At 35.6% G+C, this 27,301-nt stretch overlaps 1 protein-coding gene across 3 annotated transcripts in view; it reads right to left on the bottom strand.

Moving 5' to 3' along the window:
• SGCG (sarcoglycan gamma) overlaps positions 1 to 27,301 on the bottom strand; it is a 111,291-nt gene that overhangs the window by 73,661 nt on the left and 10,329 nt on the right. For 2 of the 3 annotated variants that reach the window (XM_027713693.2, XM_027713692.2), the window contains exon 2: positions 4,281 to 4,372. The gene's annotated coding sequence lies outside the window, so the exon portion shown is untranslated. Of the gene's footprint in view, positions 1 to 2,369; positions 2,499 to 4,280; positions 4,373 to 27,301 lie in introns of all 3 variants that reach the window. The other variant, XM_039378656.1, reaches the window with a different exon arrangement.

Consider the following 27,301-nt stretch of genomic DNA (forward strand, 5'->3'; position numbering starts at 1 on the left):
TTGATAAGTCACTTGGAAGTAAACTAAGAATTCAAATTCACTTTCCTTTTCTGTAGAAGGGAAGCAAAATGCTTTCCTATGTATGCTGTGACTCATTACATACTTTAAACCTCTGCCCTATTCTGATGAATTTTAAATGTCAAAGACTACAAATTGATGTGATTCTGTTGCACTGTAGTCCTGCTCATAACAACTTTATTACTCATTTTTACTTACACAGGGGAAAACCCAGTTAATTTAAATGTGTATTAGACACATAAGGAAATCATCAGACATGTACTACAGAAGCCTTTTTTGGTGATGTTGACTCGAGCTGTTTAGGTAGCAACCAATTCTAAGTTTCTTCAGCAACCGTGACAAAGTAATAATGCAATGCAAGAAACATAGAAGATGAAGAACATGGAAAAATGTATAAACACTGGTTTTGACCAGTCTCTCCACTGAGAGACTACAATGGGCAAGAAGATCTTATATCAGAAAGCCTGTACAAGACCTTGTAAATGTCTCTGTAACAAAAACCCTTCAGTCAGCACTCATCAAACATGTAAGACAATCAACTTTGAGAAGTAAGTCCAAAGGAAATCCAGCTTACTTAATTCCAAGTCATGAAAATAATTAAAAACTGTAAGAAGTCAGGACCTGGGATTTGTATCTCATGTAAAACGCATTACTTTCCACAGGAACGAATAAATCTCAAAAGGCTATTCAGGTAAGAGGGTCTTTGCACATCCAACTTTCTGTGCCATTTCTTTCTTTCAACTGTTCCTCCAAAACTCTTTTCTCTTAGTTTAAAATATACATTTTGCCTCAGTAGTCTCAACACTAAGCATAATCACACAAATCTGTATAATTACAAACCTATTACAGTAGGTATGAATATGTATCTTCACATTGTTACTAAAGCCTTATGATTATGAATAAAACTCAAAATATAATGTCCTTTAAACCACTGAGTTTTCAACTGCATGCTATTAGCAAAAGTATAAAGGTTTAGAAAAGATATTTTAATTGGTTCTCTCTAATGGTGGGCTTAATTTAGATCCTTTTATTTTAATTTAACTCCATACAGTGGTTCTTACCCTTTGGTAGTATCCTAGGACCATTTTTTTTCTTCAATACATAATTGAAAGGAGGTCTGTAACTAATAGCAAATTTGTTTAGAAGATAAACAGACATTCATCTCAGCCTAAGTGGCATAATTTGTGACTGCATCACAACCAAAACCTCTAAAATCTTAACGGACGACAAACTTTCAGAACCCTATGGCACAAAGTTAATACAGTTCACTCAAATGGATTACTAATTTGGAAGTGGCTATGCGGGTTAGAATTCATCTCTTCAAATACAGACAGCATCAGCCATATTTACCTATGTCCCCTCCACAGAAAATGGAGATAGATGGACACTTCTGGGACATGAATCACTTCCTCCTCAAGCAGGAGATTTAAGACAGAAATAGTAAAAACACCTCTATAAAAGAGCCTAGCTGACTGGTGTTGATTAGGTAAAATCATATTCCTACTCTTTTGCAATATCCTGTTTTAGGAACTTATGTTCTGATTCATGATTAAGTATATGCAGTGCAAGCACCTGTTGGTGGCAAGACACCAAGTATCGTCCAACAAATCATTTGATAATGAGTCAGTAATCCACTGATACCCAGTTAGTAATTTTCTTTCAGGCAGTAAAATTATCCAAGAGAAAATGTATTTGAATTCAAGGAGATTACAGAATTGTAAAAGGAGTTCTGTATACACATAATTATATGCCCTATATTAATTCAAGTATGCTTCACAGAAGTTAGAACTGATTTTGGTCACAATTCCTCAGGTGGAAGGTTATTATCACACTATCAAGCCAAAAAGAAGTGTTCAGCAGAAGCATGGATACATTCTTGACTAAATTTAACTTTCAGTATGTGATAGATACACTGAGAAAAATTTATAGCCCCAAACATCAGAGGTTTACTACTGCAAATGATATATTTATATAAGTATAGTAATATGATATTGTAAAAGATTTAAAAAGTACAAAGAGTTAGCTTCTTAATATTATAAAAGTGCAGGTTTAAACTATGCAACTTAGTACTGCATTTAATGGTAAAAAACAGTAAAATTAAACTGTCAGAATCGAAAATAATTGTAATTAAACATGAATGCATAATTTAGGCTCTAAAATAAATCACATAAGCATCAAAAATGAGCCTTAAATAAGGACAAAATCAGCCTGAAGTGTTGCACAGAAAATCAGATGGGGAGAAGCTCAATACAACCATGTAATAAACAAAGAACAAACAAAACCAAACTCAATTATTAACATGTTAATATTTTACAGATATAAAAACAAATATTAAAAAAGTTGTTACGTACCGTAGGGATTTGAAACAATGTGGTCTTCTGAATACACTACAATCAGTCTCTTTCCAAGAGAGAATTGCCTAACTTTTGCACTACTTTCAAATCTGGAGTGGAAGATATTTTAGGCCTGGTCAAATATCACTGGAAGAAAATTTGTTCACATGTTTGGCTGTGTTTTGCATTCCATCCTGTTGCTCTGGCACAAAGATGTAGCTAATTATAATCTGTGACATAAGCGGCTAATTCTACTGCTAAAACGGTTGTGTACTGATTCCAGAAATGAACTGCCCCACTGTAAGACATAACCAATCCATAACGTGCACTGAAATGGCTCAACCTGTCACGTAATGTGAACTGATTTATTAGAATCCAAGAATATGCAGCACTTCATAGGATCTGCATGTAAAAACTATTATCAGAGTTTGCTGCTAAAGCACGTAATGCAAAATTAGAAACAAAAAAGCTTCTGCTTTCTTCTCGGAATCCATATGTAACTTTCAAATGAATTTTAACAGTTGACTTTTTGAAAATTTTTCATTTTCTTGCTAACATAATTCTAAATCTAATCTAATTCTATAATCTAAACTGGCTGGCATATAAAAAGTCTCTTTAAAAGAAGAAAATACATATATTATAATATACCTATAATAGTACATATAAATTTTATACAAGAACTACACTAACAATTATGAATTTTTCCAAAAAGTTAAGCCTGTCTTGGTATAAAAGACAGACGCACATAAATACTAAGAGCTATATATAAAAGTAACACATATTATATATTTTAAGGTGAAATTATAGAAATTATGACACATATTTTTTCAGTATCGTTTAAGCTTTGAGTTCTCAAACGCAGAAACAAGGATTCCAGGCCACCACTGCTTATATTAGACTGACTACACAACACTAACCAACAATTCTGTTCAACCTACAGTATTTTAGAATCTGTGCTGGTAGATGTCGGCAATTTAAAAAGCATTAAACCATACATTTGTAGGATTTACAAAACAAAAGTTTTGTGCTATATAAAGCATTGCAATCATTGTCCATATGTTTGGACAACTTCATTTCTCAAAGCACGTTTCCTTTTTTCCAGCCATGCCCTCGCACTGTTATCATGCTTCAGAAGACGAAGCTCCTATCAGACATTTAACAGCTGCAGATCATAAATTTAGGACTGACACAAATCCAACTGATCGCAGGCTTACAAGATAGTTTTTTCCCTTTATGAATTCAATGGCCATTGCTCCTTTATCAGACTCTGTTTACATACACAAATGGAGTTCTTTTCTATACAAAGGAATTAATTCACCAATATCTGACAAAAAAGACAAATATTTTTCATAATAAAATATTTAACAATAGCTTTGAAACTGCTTTTATATTTAATCTTGGGGATTTATAAAAGATAAAGTGTGAGGAAAGCCTTTGTATGTTGTGTTAACACCAAAGCTCCTATTTAATTGAAATTCCTTGTAAGTATTAGAGGAAGAAATCTATAAATGATAGATAGTCTTGAAAGGTTCATTATTTAGTCATTATTTTGGTGAATGGGATTCATTCTAGGGATTTCCTGCAAAATCTTTTGCTCATTCTTGGAGAAAATCAGAGAATCAGATAAAATTGGATACATGACCCTCAAAAAAGCAACATTTTAAAGGGCATTTTAATATGTCTTCTTTTGGTATATTTGTAATTATTTGATTTCTGAACTTATAAAAAAATATGGACTAACATAGTGCCCAGCTATAGAAAGATTAGATTGTATCACCCAGTAGCTTTCTTTATGGACAGAACTTTGTGTTATTTTCCACATATGATTACTCTTCTTGGTCTAGATTCATGATATCCTTTGTCTTGCTCTTCTACACATCTATTTTCTGAAACGTAAAAATTCTAAAAATGAAAAAAACAAATAAATACCTCAGTTAGTATCTTCTGAAGTTCTCATGAAGTAGGACTGAAGCAAGAGTAACTGTCAGTGAGTTCTGTATCATCTGAAGGCAGCTGTCTTCCTATTTAAATGCAAAGAAGGGAAAGAGAAATCAAAATTTTTCATGAGAATGAAGAAAGAATAAGATATATTCCTGAACTGCCCTCTTGACTACTTTAACTGACAACATCTTAGAAGGGATAGACCAAAATTCACTGAGCTTAAAATTGTGGAACACAAACACTAGACTCCCAACACCTGTTTGGACTCCAAATATTCACGACAGCAGAATTTACAATAAATGAGAAATAAACATTAGTCAAAAATCTATGTGCAAAATAATAAAAAATATTTCTGTTGCAAGCATAAGATTAGAATACATTAGTATAAGGAACACTAATTTTAATTATGGAATTACATTGCATTTGTACAAAAACTAAATCTTTCTTTCACTATTCACAGTTCAGAAATGTTGATGTCCCATTCCTCACCAAAACCTGCCAACTTCCTTTCCAATTGGAGTTCGAAAGTCAATGCCTGACGACGTAGTCCTGTAAAGGTAACTAAGCAAACATATTTATCTTCCACATTCTCAGAGACCACTCATACTTGACTAACTAGAAGTACTTGCAAACTTACAGCATGAAAAAGCTATGGAAAAAGATAGGTAAACTGTGGTTTGAATATTCTGCCATTTTAATCCATTCTATTTTTTCCCTCTAGTTTTGTTGAAAAAAGTTCTGTGTATATCTACAAGATTTCAAGAATATCTGCATATTCCTCAAAGTACAAGAACACAATGGTAGAAAAGACGACGACTATCAGCTATCAGTTTAACTAATTCATCTGACTAAAAAGGACATAGAAGCTATTTGGCCCTGTCAGATATTTTTTAAGTCTGCGAGATGTTTAAAGATTGTGATAAGGATTTAGTATCCAAAGGGTATTTAAGGAACAACAATACTCTAGCCAGTATGGTAAACTGAATTTCTCCGAAATACTGTAATTATGTGGTAAACAGTAAAAATAGCTAAAATTAGGTTGCATGGATGTGCAACTCCATATGATATCAGAGGTCATTTACAACCTAAATGATCCTATGAAACAGAAGTTTTGCCATATGAAATATTAAAAGATACCTTGCTAATGGTTCAGAAAGGTCAAGTAGTGTAGCAAAAGCAAATTTACATTAATGATAAAATGGCACATACTTTGGGAAAAAAGTACGAATGTAAAAATGCAAACTAACCAAATTCCCAACCAATTAAAGTGGAGGATAATTTTATTAGTGGTCAGAAAATATAAAAACTAAGTATTTACTGGACATCTCTGTCCATCTCTGTTCCAAGAACAGAGAGGAAATGTCCGAGTCTCCTTGATTCTCGTTCTTTTGCATTTCAGTTACTTATGAACTTGAAATGATGCAACAGAAAAATCACTTTCCAGTTCTCCTGTCTTCCCACTGCTGTTAGAGGACCAAATATGATATAAAACAAGAACTGTTGGAATCAATTTTTTTGTTTCCTTCCAAAGAATTTGAGTTGGCCATGTTTGATGTGCTTTTTAAATTTGTAAGGCATAGGACAGCCAGCCATTTATTGATAGATCAAGACCGTGCCTCTTCCTAAGAATAGGGCTACAGTGAATATTCAGAAAGGGATGTAATCTTCTAAACGTGAGCAAAACAGTGAGCCAAAAGAGGATTATATCTTTCCCATATAAACAGAAGCAAACATTTGAAAGTTACTCTTGCACCTACTAAAGCTATAAAAATGCAATTGTTTTAAACAATTACAAAGTGGAAAATATTTCAACAGGAACCTTTTGAAATATAAACACGCAACCCACAAATACAAGGCTTTAAGGGAGATCTGTTTAGACTGTTTCATTACCTGATATTTATAAGGAGGTTCAAAACAGCTTTGAAACTCAGAATATTTATGTTTTGTTTAAGAACGGACAAGAATAAACTAGAAGAGAAAAATCTCAAAATTACTATGCAAGACAATATGAAAATAAAAGAATTAATTCATAAGTGTCCAACTGCCCCGTGTGTCAGTGCACAGCAGGTCCTTCTGTCTGGTTTCTAGAAGTTTTTTCCATGTGTGAGCATGAACAGTTGGTTGTGGACCTATGGCCTGATTCTCCTATCAGTATTTCAATCTCTGCTTCAGCTGTTATCTCTCTGTTCCTTGCTGCCACACCCATCTTCTCTATCCCTTTTTTTCCCACATTCAGTCACCTGGACTTTCCTCCCCAGTACACTCAGTGGCTCTAGAATAGGAATCTTTTTCACTTACTGTTCACCAGCTCAACTCAATCTCTTCTCAAATTAACATAGACACAAAATTAATTTATATAAAACCAATTATAACTGTCACAGAGGGCTAGTTAACGGGTTTTTTGGGCGAGGATGTGTTCAATGGTATCTTCTGCTTGGATTGCATCTTCACACAATCTGATTAAAAATTATTTAATTTCTGTGGGTTTAATTCTGCACGAATCTTTAAAGAGATTAAGCAGTGAAGCAACAAGTAAAAAGCTGCATGGGTACTCTGTGCTCAGTGCTGTACTCTGTGCAAAGATGAGCCCGACAGGTGCCTTGGAATAGAGGTAAGATGGGATAAATTTCTTTTCTAAGAGCAAACAAGCAAGCTCATTTTGTAGACCCTTTCAAAGAGTCCAGCTGAGGGAGCAAATACTAATTTGAGTCTGCAGCTTGTGCAGACTGGAAGACACAATGGAGGGACCTTGCTATAGTACTAAAAAAAGTACTTAAAAGCAGAAAATGTTGCCTGACTTAATATTAGGGAGGAAATAAAAACATCAAACATTAAATATCAAAGCAGATTTGGAATTAATTTGTCTGTTGCATTGTTGGTATGATTTAAGCATTCTTCTATGCACAAAATTCAAATACTGTGGCTTGAGGAAGTTAATTGTTAGCTTTTTTCAGGAAGAAAACAAGAAATGTATACTTTTGGTTTATATGAAACTCTCTAATATACTGGATCGGAGAGTGGAGCAAAGCATTTTTTCATAGGTTCACTGTTTTGTGCATTTGGATTTTTATTTTAGGATATGAATCATTGCGCACCTACTCACAGCTCCATCTGCAAGCACTCTGGGACAGGCACAATAGTGTATTCACAGGCCTTTTTCATACAGTATGTCAAATCACTTCTACAACAGATGTCAAAAGCACTGGCAATGAACAGAGAATGTTTCATGTTCTTTGATGATAACATTTCCTCTTACATCATCTGACCTTTACTAAAAACAAAAGTAAAACCCCTGTCTGTCCCTCCATGGTAGATTGACTGTCCCTCCATGGTAGAATAGGTTTAATAGGTCTTGGAAGCACTGCCTCTGTATTCATATTCTCATATTGCATGAAGGTTTGTACATACCAACCCTAAAGAATAAAATGAGTTTACCACTCTCTTTTGCTTTCTTCCTATTTCTTTTATCTTCTTTTATTTTTCTTGCTTCCTTCCCTATTCACTGACAGAGCAGAAATACCGATAATCAAGAGATATAAAAATCTGCCACTTTATCATTAAATGTTATTTTTCAGTTACATAGCATATATTTAATTCTGAGATAATAAAGCAGGTGTATCTAATCTGCATTTGAAACAAAAGCATATAAAAGCGCCTAAAACTCAGTGTAAATCCAGTTATTCAGTGTCTACTTCATTAGTTAGAATACTTTTTTCATTCAGTACCACCATGCATCTTCCCAGAAAGAAAAAAAAAGAAGGAGTTAAGGCACACAAGAAAAAGGTTTCCTGTTTCAGAAGATTTAGAAGAAGAGAAGTGGAAATCTGAAAATTATAGTGCTCTGGCCAGGGCACTACAACAGAACCCAGAGCTCATGCCCTGACACACTCAATGCCCAGAATTTAGTGGATTGTAATTTTATACTTGGAGCAACTGACTACTAAATTATTTCCATAATAGGAACCTGCATTAGTTTAATTTTCTTAAAACTTCAGTAATCCATAACAGTGATAAAAAGATGGAACACTAGTTAAATATTTAGGAAAACAATACAGTATTAATACATTGCTTCTTCCCTGTTAAACAAGTGGAAAAAGCTACTGTGGGATGGTCATACTACAGACCAGTATGTATGCTCAAAGAGAGAGAATGAGTTAAGACTGGCTGTTTAGCTAGTATAAATAAATTAATACATACTTAATAATTTGTTATGAGACCTAAGGAGACCTTCTTTAGTTTATTTTGTAAGCTGAACCTGTGCAACAAAATATCAGAAGTACCTCCATAAAAAATGAACTAAAATTTAAAAGCTGAAAAACCAGAAGAAAATAAATAAAATTGAAGGAGTTAACCCAAAAGTACGTTTTGGCTAATATGTTAAGTCTGGTCATTTACCTAATTAAATCTTGATCCAAGTGAAATGAAGACTAGGTATAAATCAATGAGAGAGCAAAACAAGACTATAAAGAAGCTATGTCCTAAATTTTATTTTGTAATCATCTAGACAAAAAGAAGTTGTAATTGTTTTCCTTTTACATGATTGCTTCTGTTCACAGGTTTTGATAAATATTCAATGTAAAAGGGAATCAGGTGTAATAAAGGTTTCAGCTGTATAAGAAAGTTAAATGAGTTTACATGATTTATTTCTAGATAATTTTCTTATATTTACACATATAAAACAAAACTTTAAAGGGGATCTGCTTAAACTTTTCCTTTACAGTGAGCTCCTCAAAGTAAACCAGATTACATTACAGAATTTTTATTTTTTAAAATAGAGAACCTGGGATCAAGCAGTTAAGACAGAATATAAATAGAAGAAAGCCTATGAACAAGTAATTTCCTGGCCATTTCTCTTTGCGCAAAGAACCCTTCACTCCAGACCTGATGTCTGTCCCCTCAGTAATTCAGTGAGTTGCAGAAAGCTCTGAAGCTCTCTCCAGAATCAAGGAGGTTTCCATTTTATCACCTGTGAAACCTGACTTGCAGCTCTGTGGCCCTTACAATTTCTTCTCTTAACTGTTCTTCTGGAGCTGCAGGCTCCCTCACTGTGTTTTTTTGCTTTTATACACCATGGTAAATTTGTGGTTTCTGAAATTGTCTTTTTTAGAGCATTTTTAAATGTTCCTAAGGAATGACAATCTTCTCTGCTTCCTTTTGAGGAACACAGCAACTAAGAAGAACAAAAAGCCCCCAGGTTAGGTCATACCCACCTATGTTTACACGAGCATCGTATGCAGTATGATGAATTGGCTAATGGACAAAAGTATACACTTTTCTTCAACAATTTGCACACTATAAACCACATTATTACCAAATTATGAATTCTCTGAAACCAGACATATTTTCACTGTTATTGAATAAATTAATGTCTTGCAGACTGTATAGGAAAAGCTTTTATCCAATACTGATTATCTCATGTGGTTTTTTTGGTAGCCAGAAAAAGCCATGTTTCCAAAGCATTTTACTTCTCCTTTAAAGCCATGCTATAAAACACTGAACGATTAACAATTTTTCCTTTTACAAGTTGCCATTGTAAAACTGTTCTGAAGTAGATTACTCTTAATTTTGCCATCAAAATCATACTACACCCTATGACTCACTAAAAGAACGCCAGGGAAAAAAAGCCTTAGCATTTCAAAATGCCAGAAATGGGGTGGAGGGTGAGAAAAGCCACAATAAAAAGCATTTTTAGTACTATAGAGTAAAGCAGCCTAAACCACAGCTACATTAGTTATTATTCTGGAAACTAGAAGTATACAGCATTTTGTAGTGTTTCCATTTTTGACTCTGGAGATGAGTCCGAGTCCCTCACTTCTAAATTGCCAATAATCAGTTTAGACCTGTACCACACAGGTACACAGTCAATCCAGCAAAACAGTTCACAGAAATAATTCCTTATCTTGAAGGTCTGGGCACTCTTTGGTTAACAAAACACAGTTACATTAAAAAATATAATTGAATTGATGATTTCCCAAGATCACTCCATGAAGAATCTGTACTGAACCATATTTAAGAATGCCAGGCTGAAGTACTTAATCCAGAGTGATTTTTCTGGATCAAGATGATTGTCCTCATCAGGCAGAAAATGGAAGCTTGGCATTTAGCTGAGATCTCAGGAGTTTTTACCTCTTCTGATGCTCTAGGAAGACAAAAAGAAGGCCAATGGAAAGGAAGTAGAAAAAGAACAAGCAATTTTTCTCACCAACCACCACAACAAAATAGCAATTTGTGCTCCTACTTTCTGTGGAAAAAAACAATCAAACAGCCTTTAAAGAGCAACAGTAGAAGTGTACAGAAAATAATTTTTAAGAATCTGGTTTGAAGTTTTGAACTTCTATTGAAGCAGAGCCTTAGTACCAAAGGTTAAGTCACAGCTTAAATCATAAGATTTCTTTGAGCTACCATTCACAAGAAAGACTGTAAAAATAACAATTATTAATGTTGTTAATATACACCAACAATCTGTTGGCCCTACTGAGAGTTTTGCTTTGTCAAAATGCAAGCAGAAAAATTAGACACATGAGAAGTGAATTTAATTAGGAACTTGCCATCTGGCATAAGAAAGCAAATTTTAAGTATAGCCCTTTTAAGATAGAAGAAACTGTCATCAACCAGGGAACAGACCATAAGCTATTTCTTGTTTGATCAAAATGCGTAAATTAACTATGGGAATCGTGTAAATATCTAGTCTTTTGAACAGTTATCCTTGAGGCTGAGCAACTGGCAACCTCATCAAGCAGAGAAACAATAATATAAGTGTTGACTTAAAATTAAAAGATATAAATGGATAAATTTTGGCAGCCTGTAAGAATGTGACATCCCACCTTATTAACCAAAGCTGAAATATACTTGCAAAATAAATAGTTGAATTAGTTTAAACAAGAAATAAAAGCACATGTAACATTCTTTCTGGAGTGCTATTTGGAGCAATGTTTATTATAATCTGGAATCCCATTCTGACAGGCTATTTTGAAAAAAAATAAAGAAAAGCCAAGTACAGAAATGGACAACAAAGTGAAGCAGGCCCTACTCAGCTGCTCTCATTGCACAAAACAGAAGACAGTTAGTTTGATCTTAGAAACATTATCAACAAACGCCCAAGTTTCTCCTTTAGCGAGCTTGTGATTCATAATAGTTTCATAATTACTAGACAAACTAATTGACTAGTGATTGACTAGTCAAAGTAATTGACTAGTAGACAATATGTTCCTTTTAACTATAACCAAACATTACAGTTAAAAGTCTTTTTCCTTGTTATTTAGTCAAAACGTTTTACTCTACATCTTTACTCCTCACACTTTATTGGCTTTGCATCAGCTGAAGTGACAACAGCCGCATCCTACTTGGTATGATCATCTCATTTACTGTCTGGATAACTACACAACGCAAGCAGGCTGCCTCATTTTTAGTTGCGCAGTCAAAACACTCAGTCCATCAACTGTTAGAAAATGGTTGCAGTGCTAAACACAAAGCCAAGGCACAGATCAGCCCCTCCAGCAGGAAAAAACTTCCAGAATTTCATTGACCATTTCCTAAGATAAAGATGTCTGACAGCCTCTGATCTACTGTTAGGGTCTATTAATCCAGCAGATGAGCACCAAAATTAGTCTAAAAGTGTGTTGATCCATTTCGTTACTATACAAAACAAAAAGGACACTCTTATTCACAGTATAATTACCTGCATACCCAGTTTAACCATGACTTGCAGCTATCTGTACCGTATGTACAATTTTCTAAGGAAGTAACCTTGACGTTTCCTGGAATATTGATTGGAAAAGGCCTTAAAGGATGACCAGCAACATACAGGTAGTCAGTGCCAAGCCTTTCGGTTTTTCAGAATATGCACATATCTTTGGGGCTCCTCTTTAATTGTGATTGTTAGACTTTATAATTGAGTGATTTTACCTGCCTCATAGGAACCCTAAAATTTGATTCTGGGCTTGGCAAAACCATCAGTACCAGACCATTTAATTTTTATATTCTCAAACAAGCTCTAGTAGACAATGTACTTCTCTTTCCTGATTAACTGTGCCTGATGTGCTTGGATTTTAAACTTTTTCTTAAGTCAAGGACATATCAGTTTACTATCAATAGCTAGTAGCTCTTATTTCTTATACAATTTAATACTCCTTGGCTTTCTTCTACATAACAGCCCCAAAAGAAGAAAGAAAAATAATGAAGCTGCATTTTAAAAACAGATACATAGTCCAATACATATCTGGGTGCATGTGAAAATACATACAGATATCTCCTAAAATTCCCCCCAAAATCTCTACTGATTGCCACAGGACTGAGCAAACAGAAAATATGATATTTTTGTTTGCTATTGAAATAGTTCAGGAAGAAAAGTTTCAGTCAATACTACATTCAGATTTTCTCCTGAGAATTGTACAGGAAGAGAAGCAATATTTTTGGATACTTGTGTTCTCCTTAAATTTTTAAGTCTGAATCAAGGGGGGATTGGCACTTTGCCACCTGAGGCTAGAAGAGAAGTTGCCTCCAGCCATGCTAATTTTCATTACAAGGTCCTTGAGGAGTATGTTGTTAGCTGAAGACTGGGAAGTCAGGGAAGACAGAAACTGAGTGTTGAATTTGTGATATTCAGCATCCAACAGCACATAGGAACACTCTATCCACAGTGATATGGATAGCCAAGTGACTGTGAAAAAGTGAAGACAATGACTCACCTTCTGGTTACACATTCAGAAACTGTTTGAAAAGATTTGAATGAAAATGTGCTTGGACTGCTGCTGGGGAAGTTGTTCAATCCTTGGCACAGATTGTAACGATGCTTCATGTAGGGGCCATATATTGAGGGACCAGGACAAGAGCAGCTAGTGAAAGTACTGTAGGGAAGTCTGACCTTATTCTGAGATCAGCTAATGGAGGAAATCTCACTGCCACAAGAGACAGACCCCGAACAAAGAAGGAGCATTTTGGTGCTGCTGGTTTAGTAGCTAATCTGCTATAGGCAGAAATCATTTTTGCTCTTGATGCTTAACATGGAAGTTATAGGTTAAGGAGAATGGTCTTTAATTTGGAAGACTACCTCTGTGAGCAATAAATCTGTGCACACTGAATGTTTACCAGTAACATGTTCCCCAAGTTGATACAGGAAATTAGTACACCCATTTAATCATACAATATAACCTCTATAGAAGAGGCCAATAGATAAAAAGATATTCTTCTACATTAAATTGTATCTCTTCTCTCAAGTAGCATTTTATATCCTCCTATATTGCAAGGATCTTGTAGCCTTCCCTTGTCTTTCACTGGAAGAGAATAGATTTATACACTTCTCATTGTCAGTCACTGGTTCTCTGGCAAATACCAGGTGCATTCTCTTAATGGAATTGGTGGTGGTGATGGTGTTTCTTCAGTCATGTTCAAATAATCTGAGATAACTATATGGGCAGTCTTGAGTACATACTTGGCTAATCCTCAAACCACGGCTTAGAGTGGACAAATCACATAAGTATCTATATAGTATATCTATATATTTTACTCAGACAGTCAGAGATCAATATGATCTGTATGAAATGATCTGTATTAAGCATTATATGTAGGTACTGTGACACAGAAAGATACATATTTAAAGAAATATGCAATCAAATTCTGATTAGTTAGGTTATATTCCCTTTGCTTCAATTAAAAAAAATGAAACAAAGAAAACATCTAATTAATATGAATGCCCTTTAAAATCTGAAGATTTCTGCGAGATTTTCCTAAATAACACAAACAAGTCTGTCTATCCATAGTGCACATTGGGACTTCACAGTCTAGGCCAGATGAAACCCCATAAATCACATCCCTTAAATTTTAACCAGTTTTAACATTCACAGATTGATTAAATAATTTTAAAGCTAATTAGAAAGCTTTAGTTGTTACACTCCAAATTACTCACCATGACAAAATTGGTTTCTCAAGCCACAGAGAATACACACATGTGCAGAGATACACACATGTATCTAATTCATGTGTGTATTGCAGAGATACACACATGAATTAGACTATATACTTTTTGTACTACCTAGGCTGCAGTGGGATCACTGGTAAAAGTAAGCGTAGACATAAATTTAAATTTTCACATGACTGCAGTCCATTTAATTATCTGTTTGGTCCATATCTCCATACCTTAGGTAGCTTGCTTTCTTTTCAAGCAATCACCAGCATTTGGAGCAATGATTTGTATATGGTCTGTACATTGTCAAATAGCTCCACTTTAAATCTTCTTCTTGTAGCAGCATAGATAAGCAGGTAATTTGCATTTGTTAATTATTTTATGGCTTACCAAAAATATAGAGAAAATGTGTCAACCTAATTCATATTTACTTGCAGTATGATTGTTATACACCCAGTTAGAATTAACCCCTCCTCCTCCTCCAATTAATAGAAAATATTTTGGGCTATATACACTTTTAAATGGCATATTAAGAAATTAAATATGACAAGCAAAGACAGACTCATAGTCCTACTTCTGTGCTTAGTAAACAGTAAAACCAACATGTTTACTTATATTCCTCTATGAAAAACATAACTACCTTAAAATAGTTTTTTCAGAAGTTCTTACTGGAAATGCCATGCTAAGTCAACTGCTAGTTCCGTGTAGGCTCAGGGAATAGATCCAGAGGACGGCAAAGAACACAATTAACAAGATAAGCTAAAAAGTAGCAAGACAAACAGATGGACACATATGATAGCTCATAGTGTGTCAATTTCTTAGGAATGAAAGTTAAAAGTAATCCCCAACCTTATACTTTGTATTCCCAAAAGATCAAGAGGTTAACTGAAGTTTCCCAAATTGTAAATAGAATATTATCTTCCATTGTCTGTATTTCACTATCCATGTTAAAATTCGATTTGACGAGTAGCTATTGAACTCCATTTGAGATAAAATTTCCTCATATCATATTCACTTTTAAACTGCTTCAACTAATTTACAAAAATATGCAACAAGTGTAGCATAAACCCAAAATATTCACTATCTACCCTGCATCTGTCACTAAAGTAGATGATTTTACAGCCTTTTACCACAGGATTTAATTCAAGCCATAAAAATAAACACTCTTTTCGTCAAGCTCCTGTCTGTGAAACTAATTCAGCACTACATATGGGAATTCTCCTATCAGCATTCATAAACACAGCACACTGGAGCTAGGCAGAGAAACTAAGCTTATCTCTAATGTTTTTTTTTACTGCCATTCAACTCTTCCACAGCTTCTCAACTAAAGGGCTGTTACATCTCCAATCACCTATTTATCCTGATATTCTTGCTTAGTTGCAGTTTTGAAGCTCCTGCTCATGATTACAGCTTTCAAAACCAAGGGGGAAATTCTCCTGACCAGTAATGGTGCAATCCACTTTCGCGATTTTTTAACGAGGGCTTTTTAACAAAGGACATATTTATCCCAATCACAAAAGAACGAAGTTTTCCCTTGCAATGTCCAGAGGAGAATTGCTCCACTAACACTGCATGAGATACAACACACCCACTGCCATTTTTGTACTGCCGCCACCTTCAGTAAGATGCAGAGATATACATAGAAAATACTTGCCTTTTCTATCTAACATATATATCGACTAGAAACCCCTTTCTTTGATGGGCTCACATGTTCACATAAGTATTCTGACAACAGCTGATGGCATGCACTGCCCAACCACCAAGTAAACGGCGGTGCACTGAAAAGTTCCAGTACGACAGCAACTGTGGACTTTGAAAGTGGTGCAGCACTAGATATATGACCTTACAGCAAAATGTCTGAGGTAAAATGTTAAAGAACGTGGCTACTGAGGTCACTCAAGTACTGGTAAAATCACAGATTGGGTTGATTTGAGTTGGAAAGCACTTTAGAGATCATGTAGTTCCAACTCTCCTGTCATGTGCTGGTATCATATGATGATATATGTCAGAAGAAATTCCTACACTGAAACAACAGAACCCACTTCCCACAGTGGAAATTAAGAGTTTGGGACACTTTTTGTCAGGCTTACACATGTAAAGGTAAAGAATGAACATCCTTTTTGATGCTGAGTATGTAACAATACAGAGCTAGCATGAGAAGCGTGAGGCCAACAAAGAACACCAAGAGATGAACCTTCTTAGATTAATTTTAAAAGTATTCTGATGCAGTAAAGAAAGCATCAAGGAAGAATTCTGAGGGACTTTCCCTCTTTCAGAAGGACAACATGGCAGTCAGACTAGATGATTGATGTAGGTCCCTTCTGACTGAACTATTCTGTTCTAGTCTATTGTAACATACCTAACATTTCTGTAACCTGGATTTCATTTGCCATTCTACTGTCTCATCACTCAGAATCAGAAGGTCCTTCTGAAACTACTCAATTGATCCTATTTCTTATTTCTTTTCAAGTATCAGACTTCCAAGTCCCTTCACAGTCCTTTTTACAGGTCTTTTCTATGATAACATATGCCATGAGCATTGTGCAAGATCTATGTTAACAGGTCTCAGCACAGACTGCTGCAGATCTCCAAAGACAATGTTTCTCCACTGTAAAACTTTAGCATATATTCCTACTCTCTGTTTTTTAAGTTTTAGACATCTGTTCATTCTTTCAGTACCCTACTACTTGTGCCATGGCTGCTTAGTGTCTTAAATTTCTGGTTAGGGAATCTCTTGAAAGCTTTCTGGAAATCTGAGGAAGCTTTAAATACCAAGATCATTTTTATTGATGTAATTTTCCATGTGCAGGGGCACATAATGTCATACATCTAGAATGAAAACTGATATAAACTAGAATAGAACTGATCTAAAATTTGAAAGCAAAAATATCAAACCCTATCCCTAGTCAAAAGTATACAATAATTTGCTTTACTGGTTCTTTTCATGCCTTCATGACACATACTGTGAGAGCTTACGAATTTATCTCATTTTTACTTCTTGGGGCACAATAACAACAAAATCAATGTCAAAAAGCCACATTTAAAGCTTTCACAAGCATCAAAGAACCAAAATTACAAGCAACAATGCTAAAGACTGACAGAATGCAAAGAAGCTTTTAGTTTAGCATCCAATTTCCTGAGAATTAAAATACAACTATCAAAGTGATAGCACTATTAAAATGAAAGTTGAAAACTGTCAACTTTTGATAGGAAGATTACTTCTAAAATGTTAGAAACTAGTCAGATGTTTCTAAGTCAAATGAGAGCAACTTAGTTCAGGTTTACATAGGACACTAAAATAAAAAGAGAAAAGTCTTTAAAAAGAAGCAGTTTACAGTTTACAGAAAGGCAGAAGACTGTGCTATACCAAACAAAGTTCCATAGAACTGAAATAACTTCTAGTGTAATTAGATATCAGTGTAAACGAACACCCTACTTTATTCAGGTAGGGTTAATTAACCTATGTAATGAACCAGCGCAAGGAATTCTGAAATCTATTTCGGCAATGTATGCATAGTGACTTAAGCACAAGAAAAAAAAAAGGGAGGGGGAAAGGCAGTGATTATCATTGTATTCTCAAGTCCTTCTAAACCCATGTCTCCTACGAGAAGGAATTCTTTAGGAGAGGTAAAGAAAGACTATGAATATCCATTTAAGCAATACATGCATGTAGAGGAGCTCTCTCCGTTTCGTTCTTTTAGGTACCCTCTAGATGTACATTCACAATGTGAGTAAGCTCACAAAGCTCTGCCCCACTCAGTAAGTAAGCAAAAGTAGATTTTAAAACTCCCTGAGGAAATCTGCTTTGTCAAACAAATGCAGCATCAGTCCTGCATGCCTTTGCAGTAACAAACTAGTTACTGAAAATTGTGAATGAAATTAACAATAGCCATTGTAGAAGTTTAGAAACTTTTTAATCAATTCTGCTGATATTCTCAGTGTACTGGAATTAGTAAGTATTCTTAACCAAGTTTCAGTTGGATAGGAGACTCCCAATAGGTGGAAAAATTTAAGCAATTGTTTACACAATTGTACCTATAGTATCACTCTATTCACTCCTTTTCTGCTTTAGAAGGCTACTATAGCTCATGAAAGAGGTCCTGAATGCATGAGGTTGTAAACATAGGGATTACAGAAAAATATCAAACTAGACCTGCTATCCAGAAACCATGTAACTCGGCAAAGAAAGCTCAGGTTTTGCAAAACCTGATGAATTCTGCTTCAAAAAATGATGGAGAAAGAACAGAGAGAAAATGACGCAACACAAAAAAGATGTCAACAGCCTATCTTTGTTGCAGCTGGTGGTAATCTGTCCCTTTACAGAACTTCACAGGTGGAAAGAGATTAAACTCACAGCATAGAGTAGCCAAAGACCTACACTGATAAAATGTTCATACACAAATAGCTGGCCAAGGTGGGTTGATGATAAGTGAGTGTACTGTTTTTGCCTGGGATGGAAGTAATTTTCTTCACAGCAGCTCATATGGTGCAATGCTTTGGATCTGAGACTAAAACAGTGGTTTCGTAAGCATTTCAGCTCTTGCTGAACAGCGTCATGGCCTTCTCTGTTTTTCACGCTGGCTCGCCAGTGAATGGGCTGGGGGTGCACAAAAATTCAGAGAGGACACCACCAGGGTAGCCGACCACCAACTGACCAAAGGGATATCACATACTATACGATGCTGTGTTCGGGAATAACAGTTTGGGGAAAGAAGGAGAAAAGTGGGGGGGCATTTGGAGTTATGGCATTTGTCTTCCCAAGCAACTATAACATATGATGAAGCCCTGCTTTCCTGGAAAGGACTAAATATCCACCTGCCAATGTGAAGTAGTGAATAATTCCGTATTTTGCTTTGCTTGCGCACACAGCTTTTGCTTTACCTGTTAACCTGTAAGTTGAGATGAACACAGTTTTTCTCACTTCCACTGTTCTGATTCTCTTCCCCATACTGCTGGGGAGTGGGATCAAGCAGCTGTGGAGTGCTTAGCTGCCTACTGGGGCTAATCCACAATAGTGGGAAAAACAGTAACTCCTGGATAAGATGGCCATTCTGGACTATTTAGGGGGACACTGTTTTCTTTTTAGTAATCACATCAGTACCTCTCTGTCCTGTACACATTCTGCCTTGTGGCTAGCGGAATTGCTCTTCCTGTACATATCGGGGTAGTTAAATCCCCCATATTTAACAGGTTATGGTTTCATGTCACTTCCTCCAGCTGTTTAAACTGTGTAAAAATATGAAATAATATTCATATCTCTTTTTACATATTGTAATTACTTTTGTGATCTTTGGATAAAAGAATACATTACTTATCTTACATCACTAATTGTCTACTATACTACATCTGTTAATTATGCATTGTCAGGCAAATGAGACAGTATTTTATACTCACAGATGCGAAGTTCTGAGTACTGTTACCTTTTTACATATTTACACAATATAAGAATATGCAAGTGAGAATGAAGGACAAGAAGGAAATGCATGTAAGCTGGCAGAATGTCAGCCACAAAACCTCAAGAAACATCTAGTAACAATTCTACACTCTGGGAACTTTCCCAGAGTCAGTCCCCTCGTCAGGCATGATCTGGTCCAGGGACTGGTAAATTTATACTGCTGACACAACTGTTATTCTAGGACAGGGTAAAGGACTTTCCTGTTTAGCAAAGAGGAATAGCACTCTACTGCTGATCTCGAGGGCCTAATTTGTTTTCCAGAAGACACAGCACAATTTTTTCATTTATTCATGGTAGGCTACAAAAACACAAATGGCTGTTAGACCAGGACCTCCTAGGCAGCAGACAGAAACCATTCTTTCCTTCTCTTTTCTTCCTTCACTACAGAGTTTCAGAAAACAAAACAACAACAAAAATCCCATCCCTCCCTCACCCGTCCCCAGTCACCTAAAACTGGCTTCTGCCATCACTCTCAGGAACATAGATGGTCATTTACCACCAGCTGGCATGCAGTCTTAGTCAAAGCAATGTCCAAATTATCTTATTAATATACGTGATCTGCGATGGAATGACTCCAGTCTAGATAGCCACACTGAAAACTGCAGCATTATTTTTTTGCTGCGTGTGCTTCAAGATGTCAAGCCTGGGAAACAAAAGTCCAGCTACTTGCGACTGAAACATTTGATACCATTGCCTCCACCGACTGATCACATTTCACACTTGGCAAGGAAGATACTTCACAAATTACTTCAGACTGAATTACAGTTTAACTTCCAGGGGATCGTAGAAAATTTGCTGACCCTAAGGAGGATTCTTTGACTAAATGCCAGGCCCAGAGGAGGGAGAAAAGGATTGGGCCTGACATCCTTCACTGTTCACAGAAGGACTTCCTGGAGCACGAAACTACTGAAAACACACCACAGTACAGCATTATTTCAGTGCAAAGAGTAAGCACATCAAATGCAATGATGCCTCTAGACAGTCCATATGCTAAAAATTTAACCAGACTGAAAAAGGAAGGCGGATAAATTCCTGGAAGACAAATCTGTCCAAAACTCACATAAAAAGGCATGGCATCTGGCTCTTGAAATATGCAAAGAGTGAGGGAGAATATTCTAGGGAATATCACCAAAAGCTAGCCATTTCCTGACCTTATATTCTTTCCTAGACACTTGTAAGCTACTGTCAAAGACAGACTTTCGGGCAAGATGGAGCTGTGGTATTTTGAAAATTTCTCATAAATACACCACTGGAGATACCAGCAACCCAAACACCTCTCTGAGTCCTCCTTTTTATGTTGTGAGCAAAGGCATAATTAATTTCTACCTGTAAGAGTTCAAGACTGAATCGTTGTCCCTGTATGGGCTTCTGTTATCAAAGACTAGCTGTCACCTCAAGTAGTGAGCAGGGCATGCATGGCATGCATCACAATGTAGACTGTCATTCTAACACTAATACAGATGATGTCTCAGGAATGCCAAAGAACATTATCCTGTCTATGCAAGAACGTATACACATATCAGAACAAGTCCTACCTATAAAATGCACACTCAGTTGATGGAACCATTCAAGGAATCCACAAATCTTCCTTGGCAGTCCACGAATCTCTTTAGAGAGCTATGCACTACAATTGCCAGTTATAAACATTATGGAGAGAAAGTCATACAAACAGACCTCATCTACTACGCCAAGACAAATGGGAACATTTTCTACAAGTGACTATGAAAAGACTTAGATTTGATAAACTTAGATTGTCATTCCTCAGGTATGAGCTGAAGCTTGGCACACTCTACAGAGAAGTATCATTCTTCTATTCAACAGGGAAAAGCACCCAGAAAATGGAAAAGCAGGTGTCAGGTATCCTAGGCTCTACATCCAATCCTGATCTCATCTCAATAGGATAATCAAGTTCAATTTTCTCAACCAACATCCTGTGCAGTGAAGACTAACACTTGATGAAAGCAAAACAGGCAAAGAGAATCATCCTTGGCAAGACAGCAGTTTATTTCAAACTTTGCAGTACAACATGATTACAGATGCCAAATGACAACATTTCATGTTAGCTCGTGAAGTTGTCCATAAACCAGGATAACCCTAAATAAACACTCTAGGATCACAGCTTCACCAGTGGTGATAGTTACAGCAACATCACATCAAGGCAATTATCACAAACCAATGGCTTGTATAAACAGCACAAGGCATTCAAGAGGCAAGTAGCTCAAGAACACAGAAGCCTATGTTGTGAATATTTGAAGTGTTCTGAGTAGTTGCTACATCATGGTACATTTCTGCTCATATGCAGCAGGGATGTAACTTATCTTTCTGAAGAGTCTCAGGCGTGGAAAACTGGACATGAGCCAGTCCCCACTAATCATCTCAGGGAACAAATTTCTGTGGACATATTTCTGTACGAAGTATTTTTCTGATTATACTACAGCGTCCCTGTTATTATTCTCTGTTATATATAAATCTATTATTCTTTGCTGCACAATGATCCAGCATGAACAGACTGGCTTGAGAATGAACCTATCTAATATTAATCTACAGTCTGGCTCTTAAGGCATTCTCTTGTAAGATGAAGTAGTATGTTTCCATAGCTAGTAACACTCTGAATTTGGTTTCCCACTTTCCTATCCTTTTCTTTAGCCTATGATCAAAAAGGTGGCTAGGTCATCTGTATTTTTTCCAAGTTATATTAAATAAAATTCAGTATTCTCCTGTGTAAAAGAACTCCTTTGCTTCTGTTCTGGGGAAAGAATTCTGGACTTGTAAAATTTATAGCCACTGCACTGTCTATGTCTATTATATATTACCCTGTATGTACATTATACACGAAGTCACAAATTATTTTAAAGACCTGTTGCATAGTAGGTAATATTTAGTACAGGTAAATGCCTCTCAAAATCTTCCCCATAATAGTTACTCTTGAGAAAAGGGATACCTTGCTAGTTGTTGTGAAAACATTAGCCTTCGTTATGAGACTGTATTTGGATTTGTGCATTTTATAACTTTGTATACAAAAAGTTGATGCTACAAACAATATTTTCTTTCTTATAATCTAAGAAGATTCAGATTATATTTAGCTTGTTTTTACTCAACTTGCAGTAGGTAAATTGCAAATCTTTTTAAATCTTTCAAGAACTTTAAGAAACCTAGTCCATATATACAATGTAAATTCTTAATAAAATATCCTGAAAACAGTCTGTCAAAACACATCAATATGAAATTTACATTCATTTGGTTGTGACCTATAATTTTTCAGGATGACAGCTTGGACATATGATGTATTTGCAAAGATCACATATTCCCCTCTCAGAAGGACAGCTTCCACAGCATTTAACCTGTCCTTGACATCTGCTAATGTTTACGATGCTCACTATTACCTATGTATGTATCCTGTACTCACAGTACTTTAAACAGGTGTGATATATTTTAATAGCAATATTCCAAACATCCAATATTTACAAATACACGGGATTTGTTATAAGACTGTGACTTTCAATGAACTCCACAAAAGAACTTGTCTTTTTACCTATGCAACACATGTGAGATATCTGCTTTTATAATTTCTCGTAAAGAGTACATTAGCAGTGCATGGCTACAATTCACTTCATATTTAGTCTTCTCTCAGCAACCCTCTTTTCCAGAGAATTTCAGTGTCAGGCTTAACTAACTGTACAGGATTAACTAACTGTAATAGCACTAGCAGGCCAATCCACTTCTAGTACCTTATTTTTCAGGATCCTTGGGACTATACTGGACCAGTCCTTCTGGTCCACCCCTTCTGGTGGTGGCACATTTTCAGTGGGCTGATTTTCAAAGGACCAAACAGTCTATTTCCTGTCACAGTGGTAAATGCAATCTCATGCCAAAGGAGATGCCATAAATCTTCAGAAAAAAATAGTTTCTGGAATTAGACAGCCATCACAGAATGATCCACAGCCTTTTTCCTGTATTGTCCCACAAAGATGTTTAGGAAGAGTTCAGGAGTAGGCCTAATCAGTTGGTTCTGACAGCAGCAGCTCACTCCAAACTACTTAGAGGAGCACACAAGGAGTCTACAGAGAATTCAGAATAAGCCTAGCACTTCTAGAACAGAGAAAAAAAAAGATCTTACAAAACTGCTTTTAGGATTTTATTCTCAGCTTTGCAAGAATATAAGGGGAAAGCTTAAGCTTGAGCATTTTGGTAAATCCTCTCCCCTTGTGCAGTTACTGTGGCCTTGTTTGGTGCTTGTAAAGAAAAACAAAGATATGGTGTTTTTTGTTTGAACTGTCTGATAGGATTGCTTCTGATTAGTAATTACATGCAAGGTCAAGCTGCTTTGGCGCCAAGAAGTTTGAATAAGGTGCTTCCATGGTTAAGCTACAAAAACACGGTGACAATGTTACTATCAACTCAAGTTTGACATAAATGTGAAAAAGTGATTTGTGGATCCAGGAAATATTACACAACAGGAATGTATCAGCAAATTTAGCTGAGAAGTAAATACGTAAATGTCATGCAAAAAAGTGTATGTGTATGAATTTACATATGTACATATTTTATATATATATACATAATAAAAAGGGGGTTGTTCCATGAAGTTTCTGTTTCACTTTTCTACCTTAGGAAAGTGAAACAAGATAATAGGAAGGGCCTGTTATAAAACACAACACCTTCTATGCCAGTTATAAAAATGTTCATTCTGCCATCTATCCGCTGACGTAAGTCTGTGAATTCTCACTAAAATTTCCACATGGTTGGTCATAAAAAAAATAGGTAGGAAAAGTTAAAAAAAGATAATTGGATTCTTACATGATTGCAATATAGTCTGACACTTCTAAATAATACCTTCTGCCAGTGAACAAAAGGTTACATGGCATGAGACATGTCTCCTATCACTAAATAAGCTATGACATTTATCCACTTGGAAAGTTGGGCCCTATTTAGTCCATTATTTACAGAAGTTAGAACATTATGATTTTATTCTAAAATTAGACAAATACAACTTCTCATTAACACAGGTATTTACTGTAAATTATTGTATTTACATAAAATCTATATTAAATTTACTAATAAAAGGGAGGGCAAATATTCCAAGGCACTCCTAATGGCACAAAATGGTGTTATTACTTCTACAGACAAAACTGAACTATTCAAGAACAATAAGTCACCACTACTACAGCTTTAATTATATTTGTTTAATTCTGGGAAGAAGCATTAGTAAGTAAAATGTTCTCTTGTCTGAACAGACACTTCTGTAATGGTAAAAGCCCAAAGAGCTCTCAGTGAGACAGACAATCATTCACTTGTGACAGTTGTGATGAGAAAGACTATGTACTATTAGGTACACTGACAACACTATAGACTCCCTAGTAAGAGAAAGTTCAAGAAAACTCTTATAACAATGTTTTACCTGTATTTTACTTCGAACTACTCCGTGATGACCTCCTGGAACTCTTCATGAAAAATCTTCCTCTAGGTTAGTCAAAACTTCCTCTGTAGTTTCTCTTTACAGTTATTGGAACTCACTACAGAATTTTGCTATGAAATGAGGATGGACAGCTTTTCACTGGATTTTCAAAATTCAGTTGGTTTATTCTCAGGTAATGAAGAGAAAGGAAAAGTCATCTAAAGAGAAGTGGTAAGATTGCTTTATAAGAGGTAAGAGAGATGAAGACATGGGAACAACATGGAAAAAAGAAACCAAGAAATAGAATGAGAAAAGCAAACAAAAGGAGCACAGTGGTGAAGCACACTGGCAAGGAACAACTGCAGATAATGAAATAGGATAATACATGGATAAACAGGCAGAAAAACAAAAGAAAGAAGATTAAACACCTAGGTGGAAAGGTACATTCCTAGACACAATCTGAAATTCAACTCAAAATTCTAAAATACTTAAGTGTTTTGTAGAATAGCTAGCTGTCAACAAATCCATTGAAAATAATGTTTCAATGGCCTAAAAATAAAATACATAGTTGAGAGGACAACCTGATAATGCCATCAGCACCTCCAATTACTCAAGTTATATATGGCTGTGTTGCACAGGTAAAGAATGATGACTGATGATAACTCCCATGAGAAGACAATATAATAACATTTACAGTTTTTATTAATCAAGCTTTAAAGTTACCAAGAAAAGATGACACTAAAATAACAGAGAAGTCAAAGAAAATAACAGCCATTTTAGCATTAGACAAGTAAAAACTACTTCTTTTATCCCTGAACAGGAGCATCTCATCAGAAAGGAGTGTGATGTTCAGTATTCCATGGGAGTAGGTGAAAAATACTCGCTACTACCAATTATTGTAAGCTTAGAGAAGTTTCCACTTTCCTTGAGAACTGAAGGGTTTTGGAACAGAGGCTGGTTCATTTACATGATTTTATAATGAGTAGAGACAATTGCTGAAATTTCAACACTGCTTAGAAAAAGTTAACAGTACCACTTTAAAATTGTAAAGTAATAAAAATTGTCTTCCTTAGATAACAAGTCAGAACTGTCACCTCAGTATTAACCTGCAGTATCACCAAAATTTCTTCAGTTCTCAGCTGAACAGTGAATATGTAAGACTCAACTACTGTGAAACAGAAGTTATTATTTTGCTCAGTTTGTAGAGGTGAGCTGTCCTGCATCTACCTACAGAACCCTGTCCCTGGACACAAAAGCATTTCAACTACTTTCACTTCAATATTTTCTGTTGGATCAGCATCTGAGCACTTTGTGATGTTTAGAAGTATCATAAATGGAATTTTCATAGAGTCATCATCATTCAAGTAAACATTTGATCCTCACAGATTATTTTGAAACATTACTTATAATGAAATACTAAACATAATGCATGAAAAAGAAATTTAAACTTTTCCATTTTTTGCTGCTCTAGTAAGAACTCAAACTCTAATTTTAGAATCTACTAATAAACTTTTCATAATAATGCAAGTATTTCTCAGTACAAGGTAGTTCTTGAATACAGCTATCAGCATAGAAAATACATAACATGAAATATAAAAGTATATTGGCAAAAACACATGATCAGAAATACAGAATTTTGTATCAGTTGTTTAATTAGTCTTGTGATAGTATAAACTGTTTCAAAACTCCTCTTCAAATTATGTCATGTTTATGAGTGTCCTGGTGTAGCACACTGAAACTGTGTCAGTAACAGTAAGTAAAGACAGCATACACATCTTCCCAGAGCACTGTGCTTGCTGGGTCTAACAATTATATTGGCAGCACAGCCACAGCAATTTCCACATTAGTTGCTGAAACTCAAATGCTGAAACTCAACTGTGTATGTCTGCACATACTTCTATGCAGATAGCTATCCCTAACTATTAACATGTTTATTTTCAATAATATATAGGTTACTGTGTGATCCCTAACTCTTTTGGGATGTACTGGTGTTCAAGGCCAGGTTGGATAGGGCTTTGAGCAATGTGGTCTAGCAGAAGGTGTCCCTGCCCATGGCAGTGGGGTGAAACTAGATGATCTTTAAGGTCCCTTCCAATCCAAATCATTTTATGATTCTATTCTATTCCATAAAGCCATTCCTTCCATGTTACAGGAGACTTATTTCACACACTGTAAGAGTATACCATTTCCCAGAACTGTTATCAGAAAATTATTATGATTTTAATACCCATTATAAGTAGATAAATGAAACTACTTTG

The sequence above is a fragment of the Pipra filicauda genome, unplaced genomic scaffold, assembly GCF_003945595.2.
Source record: "Pipra filicauda isolate LSUMZ 115617 unplaced genomic scaffold, ASM394559v2 scaffold142_size1944046_pilon, whole genome shotgun sequence".
Classification (NCBI taxonomy): domain Eukaryota; kingdom Metazoa; phylum Chordata; class Aves; order Passeriformes; family Pipridae; genus Pipra; species Pipra filicauda.